At 39.7% G+C, this 10,290-nt stretch overlaps 1 long non-coding RNA gene across 1 annotated transcript; it reads right to left on the bottom strand.

Moving 5' to 3' along the window:
- Nucleotides 1-3,903: 3,903 nt before the first annotated feature.
- On the bottom strand, nucleotides 3,904-4,765 carry LOC138107133 (uncharacterized). The gene is made up of 3 exons (XR_011149253.1): nucleotides 4,710-4,765; nucleotides 4,268-4,383; nucleotides 3,904-4,181 (listed from the first exon to the last, which is right to left on the bottom strand). It is a non-coding gene; the product is annotated as an uncharacterized lncRNA (long non-coding RNA).
- Between the last annotated feature and the right edge of the window lie 5,525 nt (nucleotides 4,766-10,290).

The raw sequence follows: 10,290 nt of genomic DNA, 5'->3' as shown, positions 1-10,290 counted from the left end.
TTTGTTCCCAGCTTCCTGTCCCTTGCAGAGCCCCCTGCCCACACTGCTCCCTGGCAGTTAGCGAAGGTGGGGACCTGTGGTAAAGCTTCAGCCTGAAAATGGTTCCCAAGGGAGATGAGGTCCTTGCTTCTGGCTTTCTTCACAGCAGCTCTTACCAGTGACGAAGCTGATCTTGAGCTCAGCCAGCTAAACTGTTTGCTTAGCCAACTAAATCCTAGGAGGGGGTTGTATTCTGGGCCATGAGGAGATTCTCATACCTGGCTGAGCACCAGTGCTCCCCTCTGTCTTCTCTAGCACATTGTGGCTGGATGGCTCAAATACACTTGCAAGAGTGCATGTTCAATAATCCTGCTCCCCTGGTCTTTCACAGCTGCATGTTCCTTGCTCCCTGTCCAGCATTGTATACAGTTCTTCCTGTTACTAGGATTTTTGTGGTCCCAGAGCCCCTCTTGCTCTTGTTTCAGTCCTTATTGAAAAGTTTAACAAGCAATATAACATACACTTTTAACTTTAATAACCCAAGTTGTCATGTGCTGCCAGAGAGATCCTAGTGAATTCCAAACCCTCAGGCTTGTGAAATGCCTCCCAGCCTGTGCCCCACTTGTGTGTAATTTGGTGAGCATGACCCTGCTGAAGTGGGAGGTGCTGTGCCCTTTATCTCCCTAGGGCATGAAGCACCATCTCTTGCAGGAGGCTCATGGCTGAAATGTTTATCTTCTGCTTCAGTGCTGAAGCTGTGCTGAAGACAGTTTGTTTTGGTCACTGTTTTTTGGGGAGGGAGAGAAGACACGGATAACCACACTTCAAGGTGCCATGAGCGAGTTCAACAATGGATTGGCCAGTAGGAGAATACGGAATACCCAAAGTATGGTTCACACTCCATAGCTTTTGGATGTAATCTCTAACTGGCTTAGGTGCAGCAGTGTCTGGGGATGGGGAGTTCCTCTAATAGGTAAGGAGATCACTTCAGCCTGTTTTTTACTTCATGTTGCAAACCTGACACTATTCTCTTGAAACCTCCCATCAGCCCAGAAAAATAGCAACTGTCCTTATTTTTTAGTGGATACCCCATCAAATGTGGGTTATGCAGGTTGATAAAATTACTTGGTTCCAGTATCAATACCTTATTTTTCCTTTCTTGCTTTGTTGATGTATTTACCCGACAGTCAACTCAAACTTTTTTTTTTGTGGGGAGGAGCGCAAGTCCAAATAGAGGAGAAGAGTAAGTCCAAACAGTATATGTGAGGAAAGTAGATTTATTCTCACTTATGTGGATTGGAAATTGACGGAACATGAATAGGATGCTTTCATCTCTCTCCTTTCTTCCCTTTCCACCACATCGTTTGAATGCTGCTCCTACTCTAGGTTATATTCCTTAATGCCTCATTTTTCTTAATCATACCAGTTGTTTTATTATATCCTAATGTATTTTCTGATGCTCTGCAAGACAAGGAGCTGACATTTTTCTTCCAAGACATTTTTTATGTGCATTTTTAGGCATTCAGGACTGCCTAAAAAGGGAATTTGTCAGCCCTGTTAAGGCAAAGTTTGAGATAAATCTCAAAATGCAAAAGGATTTTTGAATTTTTACCAACAATTCTTTTGGGTTTTGAATCTTAATTTAGAAGTAGACAAGCCTGGTGGTGAAATACTGAGTATTTGGAAGTGATGAGGTGAGGACATGGACATGGTGGTAGGAAGTGAGTCTGTCAGGTAGGTCTAGTTAAAGTAACTTTAAATTAATTAGGGATGGTGGGGGTAAATTAGTCTGCACTGAGCTCCACACGACCACATCTACAGCAGCACCTGAGCTGGGGAGTTCTATAGCTAACTCAGCTACCTCTGCACTACAGACATACCCTGAGGTAAAGAGAATATAAATAGGGTTGGAAGGCGAGGGACAGAGCGAGCAGCCAATCTGCAGAGGGCAGAGGATCTGGGATCAAAACTGCTGCCGCTGCTTTGAAAGTCATGAAAAGCCAGAGCCTTAGTTTGCTCACACAGGCACAACTCCTCTGGGCTTCGGGGAGAAAGTGTCAGAGAGGCTCTCAAAGTACGTGTGCAGAGCCAGCCTTGTTGTGCTAAAAAACAAGCTCTGATTAACTGTGCACGTGGCAGGAATTTTGCATTGCCGCTAAAGGAATGAAAAGTCCTGAAAGATTTCCATGACATTAATTTTAGTTCATTTGAGATAATCCATGTAGGGCTTAAATAATACATGAGATTTATGCCATCGAAGATACACAGTGTATCTCAGCCTTAGTGGAAATTTGCCTTGTTGACACCAACCAGGCAAACCAGCAGACAGGACAGAACTAGTTTTTCATCGGAGTATCGCTGCCTGTTTCTTCTCCTGGCTTTCATCTCTCACTCCCTTTCTTTCCCGCCTCCCTTTTTTTTTTGTTGATTGGTGTCACCTCACATGCTTAGGATGTCTGCCTGTCTGCTCAGAGTGTGAACACATTCCTCAGAATGCTGATTTGTTCGTTTCACGCCAGTGTCAAAATGACTTATTAAATTCGGCACCTCCTGATACTCGGTGCCTGATGTGTTGCTATCCAAACATTAAATGACAATAAGCATATGCAGCCACTGGGCCTAGCAAACTCATTTACTTTGATAAAAATGTCATGGCAATATGCTTTAAATCACTGTCCTTTTCATCATTGTTAATTGCTAGCGGTAGACCTCTTTCCTGTGCTTAGTGCAAGTGTTAGGATGCTGCTCCTCCTAGCCTGATTAAACATTTTTTTTCCTAACTGTAGAAATCTCTTTCAGTGGCAGTGTTATTTCATCAAGAGATGGATTTTGCTCTTAATTAGCCAACATGCCACCAGGGATACTTCAGTCATGGGTGTGAAAAAGCCTCCAGCAAAAGATTGTTCTCTGGGATTAAAAAAAATAATGTATCAGTGACTTGGGGATAATTGGCAGCTTCGGTGATGGTACGTTGGCTCTAGCAGTGACAATATGTTCTGGTGTAATATAGGTACCTGCTTCTGTCTGCTTTCCAGTTGGCTCACTGCAGACTCAACAAGAGCAGTTCTGTGTATAACAATGTATGCCATTGAGTGCTGCAGGTGGGGAACCATTCCCCACCTTTTTTGCTGTCACTGGTGAGCTGCACAGCTTTCACAAGGCACAGATTTTGTGTTTTCCTCAAGAAAAATGCACCTTCTTCTCTACCCATTCATGATAGCTTGAACTTGATGCTGAGTTTGAACTTGAATGTATCTGTTAATTTCTTGCTACTAGTCATATGCTTAATTTGGACTTTTGCTTTCCTTTTTTCTTTAGGAGCTAGATGCTTCTATGGTCAGAAAGGTTTGACCAACTGAATTCCTGGTGATATTTTTCCCAAGATAGTACGAAAAAGATCTTTAAAAACAACAACAAAAAAATCATTGAATCCTCCCGTTTCCAGGGAATATAAGGTTATTTGTTGTGATAAGGTTATTTACTATGAGAGAATAGAATTTCAGACATTTTTGTAAAGCTACCCATTTCACACTCCAGGGATAACTTTCAAATAAACTGTCTCAGAACTTGATTAGAAATAGTATCTGAAAGATTGATTCAGCCCAGTGGAATTTAAAAAATCTATCCTGCATAGATAACAGAATTTGATTAATAAAGTATTATTATGTTTTATAAACACACTCTAAAAAGGGGGGCAGGTGTCTGTGTGTGGGGAAGGGAATCCATCCTGCTTAATGTGTGGAAGTATGAGAGTATGTCAGTCATATTGCACTGCTGCCTGAACCTATTTGCAGACTCAACCTAAATTTCTTCAAGAAATCAAGCCCAAACAGTCTCGTTTGGTATATGTGTGCCTGATCCAAAGCTTGCTGAAATTCATGACAAGTTTTGGGATATGATTCTAATTGTCACGAAGAACTTCCAATTACTTAGTACATTTTCTAAAGAGAGAGAGAGAGAGAGATACAATTTCATCAGTCGAAGATGTTCTTTTCCAAATGGAATGAACTCTAACACATCCTTCACACTGTAAGCCTGTCAAATTGTAGTAGAAAGATATGTGATCAGGCATTTGGAGGTGCCTGCCTTGTAGCAGTGAAGCAGAGGTTGTTGCTCTGGTGTCAAATGAAATGAAGAGATGGTTGGACTTTGTGGGGTCTATCTTCTCTAGATAAAAGGCCAGTGACCTTTTCACATCAAGCCTGGAGAGAAGGGTCTGGTTAAGGGTGATATGCAAAAGTGTTGGCAAGAGGGCTGGTTCATTAAGGCTGAACCTCCTTTCTCTCACCTTAGAGAAGTAATTTAAGATGTGTCTATCACATTGCTGTAGCCTCACAGGGGTGGTGGATCATTCTTTAAAAGCAGAAACACGAAGAGAAGCACTCCAAAATGTTGAAGTAATACCTTTCATTTAGAGAGATGCAGAGTATTTTTCCTTTTAGCTTTTGGATATTTTGAAGTGTTTAAATTTCAAAATTATCTGCCCATAAGAAGGAGTTAATAAAAAAATGAAACTGAATACGTTCAGAGTACTACAAAATCTTGAACTGAGCAGAAATACTGGAAGTTATATTTTGATCTTTGTTTTCCTTTGGTTAGATGCCAAAGAATTTAAAAAGTATTGTCATTTCCCTTCCCATCCTCAATCCAGTCACAAAATAAAAGATCTTCTTTATATTATTGCTAGTAGGAAGCAAATTTTCTATAAACATTTTTGAACGATGCCTCACCAGACAATACTAGCTATAGGCCAATCTTGTAGACCCTTCTGAATGCCTCAGAAAAGCTTGAATGACTTCCTTACAAAGAGAAGAGCTTGCATTTATGTACCTGATACAGTAATTACTTACTCCTGAAGTGGCAGAAAAGAACCACATGTGCTTGTGAACAATTTCAAACACCTTTAACCATTCAAACACCTATTTTTCTACAGGTAGTTTGCCCATGCCAACAGGTATTTATCAGTAAGTCTTTCCACTTGTGTGTGCAAAATTGGTTTGTAGTATAAATAAAGCATTGGGTGCTATAATGCAAAATAGCTGTTCAATTTTTTACCAGTGTCAGCCTTGATTACTTCACTAGACTTGCATGGTGTTTGGGCAGGAGATTAGAATTTGCTAAGAGGTTACTACCTGATACAGTAGTATTACTTACACCTGAAGTGGCAGAAAAGAGCCCCTCAGCATCAGTTTCTCTCACACTCTAGTAATCCATTGTGGATTATTATCGAGATCAGCTTGGAAAGGTAATACGATTTTAACACTCCAACAAAGGGTAGGAAACGAAGGGAAAGGAGAAAGAAAGAAAGAAACTTCAGGCAGCAGTTGACATCTATCCTGTGATGTGAACAGTGAGCATTGTTCAGGCTCATGAAAAATCTTGTAAAAGGGTAGAGCAAGCATGACAAAGGTCTCAAAGACAAATGACAATAACAAAATAGGATTTTGTGGAAGAGAAATTAATGTTTCTGGAGATAAAGAAGATTTTTGGTTTTTTGAGAAGTCATCCAAGTCCGACTTGTTTATGGAGAAAATTTAAAATAATCGTGTTTTTGTTTCTTCCCTGGTGTGCAATGCTCAGTGTTGAAAGTATCTTGTGACGATACAGAAATACACAAGGGGCTAATGATCACTTTTAAGTTCCCCTACTACTTCCATAGTTTTTGATTTAATTCTTCTCATTCATCAAACTATTTGGATGTGATATTTGAGTTGATGGAGATAAATAGTATAGTGGAGTGAAAATACTCGTATCAAAGAAGACACTGAAAAGATGTGGAAATTGGGCCGAGTCAGATTTCCATAGTTAGAATAAGAATCCCTCAAGTAAACAAGCAGAAAATTGTTCTCATCTCTGGTGCCTTTGAGTCTGTTAAAGTGAAGTAGAACCGACAGAGCTACTCAGTGTCCCTATGTTTGATTTAACAGTGGTGCCATTCACACAACAGACAGAAACTCTTCAAACTCTTCTGTATACTCACATGCATATTTTTGGAAAGAATTCCTCACTTTTGCAGAACAATTGTTAGAAAAATACCCCTAACAATTTGTTAATGATGTTGAAAATAGCATAACTACACCCCTTGGCACTATATATTGCTTTAGCTGAGAATACATTTGAATAGAAAGGGATCTCAGGAAAGCTTTCCCAGTCAAAAAAAGCAGAGAGAGAAGAGTTGGTGGGCACCAAGAGCTATTTGCTGGTTTGTTTGTGAAGAGTTAAAAGAAACTGGAAAACTGTTAGTTTGTGGCATTGCTGCTGTGTGCTGTATTCTGGTTAAAATCTGTTGTCACAGCTTTATCATCCATGTAATCAGGTGTGATATTGGCTCTGTGTAGCCCCTCCTGCCTGCTTTCTCCCAGTTTACTCTGGGAAGAAGCAGAGTAGTAGGAGAAAGAAAGGGAACAGAAGCATTTACTTGGTCTGAAGTGCTGTTAAAAGGACATCTATGGCCCACTTATTTCATACAGTTTCATTCTGTAAATGCCACTTGAACTAAAATATTCCCTTTCATCTTTCTGACAGAAATATGACACAGTAATTCTTTGTGAAAATGTAGATGATATGCTGCAGTGGTTACAGTGAGTTAGGATTAAGTGGCAAATGCCTACTCTTAAAGGCTTAATTAAAGACACAATAGCTCTGGGAGGTCATTATTGTAATTACAGTGCTGCCTATATTGTTGTAACCGAGTACATGGTTGTAGTGTCATGTTATCTCTACATAGCATCCTGGTTTGATGAGGCAGCTACTGCATACATTCCACGGACTGTGATTTGCATGAGCTTTTCGCTAGTCTGTTTAAGCTTGAAAATCTGATTCAGGGCTCATCTTATTTTTACCAGTTTTATATGGGTACAATTCCATTAACTTAAGTGTGACCACCTTAGTTTTTTTTTATCCCCATGTGCTGAAAGAAAAATGGGCTCTCTGGCTTTGGTTACAATCTGTAGAAATTAAGGAAAGGGCTGAAACGTGACATTTGTCTTAATGTTCTCTGTGTATACAGAGATTAAGGAGAAATAATGGTTTTCATCCTAACTTAATCAACAGATAGTTTGAAGAGTAGATCCACAATAGAGGAAACTAGTGGGCCAGTGTGAAATTAAATCTTGATGTTATAGAATGCAACAATCATTTTCAGCAGTGTATTTGAGGGCTGTCTGACTTACTTACCTTTCCTAGAGGTGAGATTTTTCCCTACAATATCTTTCCAGTCTTATATTGGAGTCTTCATGTAGTATGACTGTTGTTGCTTATCATAAGAGACAGATCCACAACTGACTAATCCCATGCCTGGAAATATTTTAATAAGTATTTGGGAAGGGGATTGCAGTGAGGGAAAACAAAGCAAGGTTAAAGACAGTGTGGGTGTTAGTCCGAGTAGAGTTAGGGCAAGACAGATCTCAGGGAGCTCTCTCTTGCAAGAGTAGGCTTGTGTGGACTGCTGAAATGATAGCTTAGTTTCCTGTGTTTGTGGGATGCAATCCAAGTGATTTTAGATCACAGTGGAAAGAAGTTGGAATTATTTTATTGAGCTGTCTTCTCTGAGAGGACTGAAAAAAAGATGAAACCAGGTACCCAGGCATTCCATCACCTTCTCTAAATTATGTTTAATTTTTAATTTTTTTTTTTTTTTTAATCTCTGAGTATTCAAGCAGGGCCTGAAAAATGGAACGTAGTCAACAGAGGAGGTGGAATTACCCCAGAGGACAGATGCCTTTGCTTTGGGAGGTGGGAGGCTGAACTTCAGATCACCTCATGTAAAAGTAGCTATTTGAATGCTTCCAACATGTGGCAGTATCCTATCTTTGAGGTTATTGTCTAAGAGTTGGTCATAATTCTTACTTTCCTTGGCTTATATTGCAAGCACACAACAACAAAAACAAAAGCTCTGTTTACATTTTATCTTAGGACAGGATTTGCCTCATTTCAGCTATCTTTAAAATGTAGTTTGTTGTTGTGAATAAATCAGATGGATTAATTTTTATCCATTTTATCCATTGATAGCTTGTGCAGGTTCTAGTCTCATTATTTTAACTCCTTCATTCCCTGACCAGTTCTCTGTTCCTCATAATTAGTAACTATCCTCATAATATCACATCCCGTGACCCTGGATCTGAGCTGTATAGCATGAAGATTATGAGTTTTGCACTCTCTGCTGGGATGTTGTCTGCTACAAAATATTGGCTTGACTTGTGTGTATGCACTAACATTGCCTTTCCAACGCTCTGCTTTCCATTGCTTTAGCTGAGATGGTCTTACTAGTCTTTCTTGGATTTCTTCTCTCCATGTACAGGTCATTTTTTAGATTATGTTCCCTCCAAATTCTTCAGCCTTACCTTGTCAAGGGGTAACAAGGTTTCTGACAAAGATCCACAGTAAGATAGACATAAAATAAACATTTGCTTTTGCAAGAGATTTTTGAATTCATTGGACTGTGTTCCGTTACCGGAAATAACTCTTTTGATAATGTCTTTTTTTTTTTTCCTGTGCTGCTTTATTTCAGGGATAAATCCTTTCCTCTGTAAGAGTGGGAAGGTACTAAATTCTTGTGAAAGACAGGTTTGTTAAGCTTGAAATAATAGTATCTATCAAAAGAGAGGTGCTGAAAGAATTATAAATTCCTCTGATCAGCCCAGCTGAATCTGGTGGTGAGCTCTGTATACCTGAATTCATGAGTAAAATTCTAGCTGTGGTGTCCATTCAGGACATATCCATTTTAATGAGACTGCTGTGCAAGGAATTAAAGTTATGTGCCACTGCTGGTAGGAAAGCTGCCTGTATGTGCTGTGGTAGGAGGTTGGCAGAGAGAATTTGGATATTTTTTTCCAGTTGTTTTTTTTTCCTCTCTCCTTATCTTTTCTCATGTCTTCTGTGTGAGAAGTAGGTGAACAGACAGGAACTCTCAGCTTAAACAGAACCTGATGAGGTTGTTCTCATACTGTTAGTTTATTATTACCCCTGACAATTAGACTATTGATATTATTGGGCTATACTAAAATTAATGCATGTGCTTAAGAGTACAGTTTGTTCAGTCAGAGAACAGCCAGTTCAGAGAACAGAGGGATGCAGTTGCATCCCTCTACTAAGTCTCTACTTTTATGTGGAGTGATTGTTTTAAAAAAAATGTTCAAGCTCCATGGTCTTTCAGCTCACAGCATCTCCCACCAGCACCGTCAGGATCTCTAAGGCTGAGCTGGCTGCACCCTGGCAAGTGGATCAGTAGGAGAGGAGGTCACCACTGGCAGGTGTGTTTAATTTGAGCCTGGGAAGTACTTCTTGCTCTGGCAGTTCTTGGAGCTTGGAAACATGGGAAAAAAAATCTGTTCCACAAGTTATTTTGATTTTAATTCTCTACCCCTTCCCTCCACCCCTGAGGTTTATTTTGTTTTTTGCTTTAATGAAACTCTTTCAAGGCTTTTCAGTTTCTAAAAATTGGGGAGGGTGGGACTCACTTTTATTAGTTGTTGGAGGCAAGAGATAAAGGAGGAGAAGAAAAAGAGGAACACAAGCTAGAAGATGAAAATAATATTTTTTTTTAAATAAGGGAAATGCTGTCCCAAATCCCTATTAAACTTGTGTTTTTCATGGGTAGGTATTTCTTTAACAAAAGGAAAAATTATTCTTTGAAAAAAGGGAAGTTGGGAGAGCACTGAATAGCTCTAATTGAGTGCTCCACTTGATTGCTGACATATGTTTGGGAGAATGAAGTGCATACTCCTTGCTGGCCAGGACAGCCTCTCTGTTAGCCAAACCCTAGCAGGGCTACTGTTGGCCCTTGCTATTTTCATAACCAAAGAATAGGAATAGGACAAAGGAGCACACTTGAGTTCCAAATGTGATCGCTGTATTTCCTGAGCATATGCAAGCGTATGAACCCTCATGACATAGATATGACTCTCATGATTGGCTCCTGGCAGTTTTTCAAAATGTGGGGGGAGCACTAGCAGATGATCTAAAAGCTGTAGCAAAGGATACTTCATTTCTGTTCTTTATAGTGACTCCAGTTGTAAGTATCTGGTCGGTATTTCTGATACGTGCCAGGAGTCATTCTATTGGATATAGTGCTTTTATACTCTTACAAAACTCTTAAAAAACCCCTCTGTTCTTATGCTGGCACTGTATAAAAGCCAGGGCAGACCATATAGCTTTCTCTTCTCTGTGGTGCTTTGTAGGTCACATTGCGTTACTCTACTTGGCAGAAAAGGCAAGTTCATTGGGAAGCAAGAATGAATATTTATCTGGTGGTATACCCATGCTACAATTTTTTTATTATTCAGATAGTGCCTTGAAATGTAGCTTTTGCAG

Source organism: Aphelocoma coerulescens, chromosome 3 (genome assembly GCF_041296385.1).
Source record: "Aphelocoma coerulescens isolate FSJ_1873_10779 chromosome 3, UR_Acoe_1.0, whole genome shotgun sequence".
In the NCBI taxonomy this organism is placed as follows: Eukaryota; Metazoa; Chordata; class Aves; order Passeriformes; family Corvidae; genus Aphelocoma; species Aphelocoma coerulescens.
Note: the sequence above shows the minus strand (reverse complement) of the source record. Positions and strands in the feature narration are given on the sequence as shown.